Here is a 5,981-nt window from a genome sequence, read left to right on the forward strand (position 1 = left end):
GTGTAAATGGGTTAGTAACTGGCTTAGTGAGAGAAAGCAGAGGGTGGTTATAAATGGTATAGTATCTAACTGGGTCGCTGTGACCAGTGGGGTACCGCAGGGGTCAGTATTGGGACCTGTTCTCTTCAACATATTCATTAATGATCTGGTAGAAGGTTTACACAGTAAAATATCGATATTTGCAGATGATACAAAACTATGTAAAGCAGTTAATACAAGAGAAGATAGTATTCTGCTACAGATGGATCTGGATAAGTTGGAAACTTGGGCTGAAAGGTGGCAGATGAGGTTTAACAATGATAAATGTAAGGTTATACACATGGGAAGAAGGAATCAATATCACCATTACACACTGAATGGGAAACCACTGGGTAAATCTGACAGGGAGAAGGACTTGGGGATCCTAGTTAATGATAAACTTACCTGGAGCAGCCAGTGCCAGGCAGCAGCTGCCAAGGCAAACAGGATCATGGGGTGCATTAAAAGAGGTCTGGATACACATGATGAGAGCATTATACTGCCTCTGTACAAATCCCTAGTTAGACCGCACATGGAGTACTGTGTCCAGTTTTGGGCACCGGTGCTCAGGAAGGATATAATGGAACTAGAGAGAGTACAAAGGAGGGCAACAAAATTAATAAAGGGGATGGGAGAACTACAATACCCAGATAGATTAGCGAAATTAGGATTATTTAGTCTAGAAAAAAGACGACTGAGGGGCGATCTAATAACCATGTATAAGTATATAAGGGGACAATACAAATATCTCGCTGAGGATCTGTTTATACCAAGGAAGGTGACGGGCACAAGAGGGCATTCTTTGCGTCTGGAGGAGAGAAGGTTTTTCCACCAACATAGAAGAGGATTCTTTACTGTTAGGGCAGTGAGAATCTGGAATTGCTTGCCTGAGGAGGTGGTGATGGCGAACTCAGTCGAGGGGTTCAAGAGAGGCCTGGATGTCTTCCTGGAGCAGAACAATATTGTATCATACAATTATTAGGTTCTGTAGAAGGACGTAGATCTGGGTATTTATTATAATGGAATATAGGCTGAACTGGATGGACAAATGTCTTTTTTCGGCCTTACTAACTATGTTACTATGTTACTATACTCATGCATGGAGCACAATAGAAGCAGTGCACAACACACTTGTTGGACATGTGCCCTGCTGGCTTTGTGGACCTCAGTAATGGCCCCCAAAAAATTCTGGAAGGTAAAATTTAACAGCCACACTGGACACTAGCTAGCTACACTATCTGACTGATATATACTGCTCAAAAAAAATAAAAGGAACACTTAAACAACAGAATATAATTCCATGTAAATTAGACTTCTGTGAAATCAAACTGTCCACTTTGGAACCAACACTGTTTGACAATCAATTTCACATGATGTTGTGCAAATGGAATAGACAGCAGATGGAAATTATTGGCAATTATCAAGACACACTCAATAAAGGAGTGGTTCTGCAGATGGAGACCACAGACCACATCTCAGTACCAATGCTTTCTGGCTGACGTTTTGGTCACTTTTGAATGTTGGTTGTGCTTTTACACTCATGGTAACATGAGACGGACTCTACAACCCACACAAGTGGCTCAGGTAGTGCAGCTCATCCAGGATGGCACATTAATGGGAGCTGTGGCAAGAAGGTTTGCTGTGTCTGTCAGCGTAGTTTCCAGAGGCTGGAGGCGCTACCAGGAGACAGGCCAGTACACCAGGAGACGTGGAGGGGGCCGTAGGAGGGCAACAACCCAGCAGCATGACCACTACCTCAGCATTTGTGCAAGGAGGAACAGGAGGAGCATTGCCAGAGCCCTGCAAAATGACCTCCAGCAGGCCACAAATGTGCATGTGTCTGCACAAATGGTTAGAAACCGACTCCATGAGGATGGTCTGAGTGCCCGATGTCCGCAGATGGAGGTTGTGCTCACAGCCCAAGACCGTTCAGGATGCTTGGCATTTGCCACAGAACATCAGGATTGGTAATTTTGCCACTGGCGCCCTGTGCTCTTCACAGATAAAAGAAGGTTCACACTGAGCACATGTGACAGATGAGACAGAGTCTGGAGACGCCATGGAGAGCGACCTGCTGCCTGCAACATTCTTCAGCATGACCGGTTTGGCATTGGGTCAGTAATGGTGTGGGGTGGCATTTCTTTGGAGGGCCGCACAGCCCTCCATGTGCTTGCCAGAGGTAGCCTGACTGCCATTAGGTACCGAGCTGAGATCCTCAGACCCCTTGTGAGACCATATGCTGGTGCAGTTGGCCCTGGGTTCCTCCTAATGCATGGACATTGCCAGACCTCATATGCCCACAGTGTGTCAGCAGTTCCTGCAAGATGAAGGCATTGAAGGTATGGACTGGCCCGCCTGTTCCCCACACCTGAATCTGATTGAACACATCTGGGACATCATGTCTCGCACCATTCACCAACGTCACGTTGCACCACAGACTGCCCAGGAGTTGGCGGATGCTTTTTGAGGTGGGGGGGCGACAGGTCACTGGAGGTAAATGTGAGGTGAGAGGATGGGGTATTGTGAGGGCTGAGGTGGGGGGCAACAGGGCACTGAGGGCTGAATGTGAGAGGATGGGGTATTGTGAGGGTTGAGGTGGATGAAGGGCAACAGAGCACTGGGGGGTGAATGTGAGAGGATGGGGTATTGTGAGGGTTGAGGTAGGTGATGGGTGACAGGGCACTGGGTGGTAAATGTAAGAGGATGGGGGTATTGTGAGGGCTGAGTTGGGGGAGGGGCAACATGACACTGGGGGGTGAATGTGAGAGGATGGGGCTATTGTGAAAGTTGTGATGGGTGAGGGGTGACAGGGCACTGAAGGCTGAATGTGAGAGGATGGGGGTATTGTGAGGGCTTCTGTTTCTTATCATTTCTAAAAAACCTTACGTGTTAGAAAAAATCTGAAGTCGTTTCTGAAATCAGCATGAAAAAAATCTATCAGGAACACTCAAAATTGTCCGAGGGGCAAAACCTTTGTAACACAGTGTTATAAACGAAAGTCGTCTGCAAAGCACTTTTGAACAATTGCTTTTGCTACTAACATCAATGCACATGTATGCAGTAGCTCAGACGTCATAATGTAGACTATAAACTGTTGCTTCTTAACCTCTTACTGCCAGATAATGGAATAGTATGTCAGCTGGTAGTATCCCCCGCTTTGAGGTGGGCTCCGGCAGTGAGCCCACCTCAAAGCCGTGACATGTCAGCTGACATGTGCCCGCAATAGGCGCGAGTGGAATCGCGATATGCCCACGCCTTATAAGTAGTTAAAAGCTGCTGTCAAACTCTGACAGTGGGCATTTACAGTTAAGTCCATATATATTTGGACAGAGACAACATTTTTCAAATTTTGGTTATAGACATTACCACAATGAATTTTAAACAAAACAATTCAGATGCAGTTGAAGTTCAGACTTTCAGCTTTCATTTGAGGGTATCCACATTAAAATTGGATGAAGGGTTTAGGAGTTTCAGATCCTTAAAGGGAACCTGTCACCCCGAAAATCGCGGGTGAGATAAGCCCACCGGCATCAGGGGCTTATCTACAGCATTCTGTAATGCTGTAGATAAGCCCCCGATGTTACCTGAAAGAGGAGAAAAAGACGTTAGATTATACTCACCCTTGGGCGGTCCCGCTGCTGGTCAGGTCGGATGTAGCACAGGCGGTCATGCTATGGCAGCTTCTAGTCTCCCATGGATGCTACTGAAGCATGGCAAAAGTTAAAAAAGTGTTTAAAATATAAAAAAAAATAAAAAACATAAATGTTCAATCACCCCCTTTAGCCCCAATCAAAATAAAACAATAAAAAAACAAACCTACACATATTTGGTATCGCCACGTTCAGAATCACCAGATCTATCAATACAAAATTAATTAACATGATCGCTAAACGGAGTAGCGATAAAAAAATCAAAACGCCAGAATTAAGTTTTTCTTTGTTGCCGCGACATTGCATTAAAATGTAATAATGGGCAATTAAAAGAACGTATCTGCACAAACGTGGTATCATTAAAAACGTCAGCTCGTCCCACAGAAAATAAGCCCTAACACGACCATATTGACGGAAAAATAAAAAATTTATGGCTCTGGAAAGAAGGGGAGCGAAAAGTGAAAAATCGAAAAAAGCTCTGGTGATGAAGGGGTGTAAAACCTTACGTTATACAGACTTTTGGAGCACATATTCATGTTCAGCATATAAAAATCTATAAGATACAATAAAATTTTCTCAGGGGACCTGAAATTTGCTGCGCAATGTAATCAGTGCCCTGTCCTCCTCACCCACCTCAGCCCTCACAATACTCCCATCCTCTCACATTCACCCCCATTGCCCTGTCCCCCGTCCCCCTCAGCTCTCACACTACCCCATCATCTCCCATTCAGCCCCCAGTGTCCTGTCACCCCCCACCTCAGCCATCACAATACCCCTTCATCTCACTTTCACATCCCATCGCCGTGTCACCCCCCACCTCAGCTCTCACAATACCCCCATCCTCTCACATTCAGCCCTCAGTACCCTGTCGCCCCCCCACCTCAGCGCTCACAATATCCCCATCCTCCCACATTCACCCCCAGTGACCTGTCGCCCCTCCCCTACCTCAGCGCTCACAATACCCCATCCTCCCACATTCATCCCCCAGTGACCTGTCCCCTTCCCCCACCACAGCCCTCACAATACCCCATCCTCTCACATTCAGCCCTCAGTGCCCTGTCTCATCCCCCACCTCAGCGCTCAGAATGCCCCCATCCTCCCACATTCACCCCCCAGTGACCATGACATGCCATCTACCAAGTCTGCAGTCAGTGAGGCAGGACCAGGAAGTGTCTGACAGAAATGCAGGGTGGGCACTAGGACCCAGCGTGCCTGAGCCAATCTGAGCATGCACCAAACTGCAAAGCGGAAGAAGCTGCTCAGGTGACTGATGTCAGTTATTCAGTGCAGGGGAGACTCCACTGTGCTGCCAGCTGCAGAATCTCCTCAGATCAGAAATGCTGGCAGTGGGGAGACTCCACTATGCTGGCGGCTGCAGCATGTCCCTCAGGCAGGAGCTGGCATTTGCCTGCTCGCCTCCTGTGCGGTGTCCTGCCTCATGAAAAGCATAAATATAAATAATTTGGCCTGCACTCTAAATTTAGGTCAGGGTGCTGGTGCGACAGACCATGAGGTCTAGAATCAGTATTATTAGAATCCACCGCACTCCCTATGTGGAATATCTTAGAAATGAAAAGATTTTTTTTGAAATTTGCTAATTTATTCAAGTGAAAACAGAAGTCAATCAAGTATATCAGATCAAATAATAGGCAGTTATTACAAAAATGTGAATGCGTGTGATTCACTGTGTTGGGGCAAAGAATTCCAGAGGATGGGGGATATTCGGGAGAAGTCTTGGAGGCAGTTGGATGAGGAGCAAATAAGTGTGGAGGAGAGAAGGAGGACCGGAGATCACGTGAGGGAAGATATCGGGGGATTAGTTCAGAGATATATGGAGGAGACAGGTTTTGGATGGCTTTGTAGGTCAGTATTAGTATTAGTAATTTGAACTGGATACGCTGAGGGAATGGGAGCCAGTGAAGAGATTTGCAGAGGTGGGAAGCAGAGGAGTAGTGAGGAGAGAGGTGAATTAGTCGGGCAGCAGAGTTAAGAATGGACTGGAGAGGTGCAAGGATGTTAGCAGGGAGGCCGCAGAAAAGGATGTTGCAGTAGTCAAGGCGGGAGATGATGAGGGCGTGCACAAGCATTTTAGTAGATTGACGGTTGAGGAAAGGACGGATTCTGGAGATATTTTTGAGCTGGAGGCGACAGGAGGTGGAAAGAGCTTGGATGTGCGGTTTGAAGGACAGGGCAGAGTCGAAGGTTACTGCGAGGCAGCGGACTTCCGATATGGGGGAAAGCATGATGTCATTGATTGCGATAAATAGGTCAGGTAAGGAAGATCTATGGGATGGATGAAAGACGATGAGTTCA

Source organism: Ranitomeya imitator, chromosome 1 (assembly GCF_032444005.1).
Source record: "Ranitomeya imitator isolate aRanImi1 chromosome 1, aRanImi1.pri, whole genome shotgun sequence".
NCBI lineage: Eukaryota > Metazoa > Chordata > Amphibia > Anura > Dendrobatidae > Ranitomeya > Ranitomeya imitator.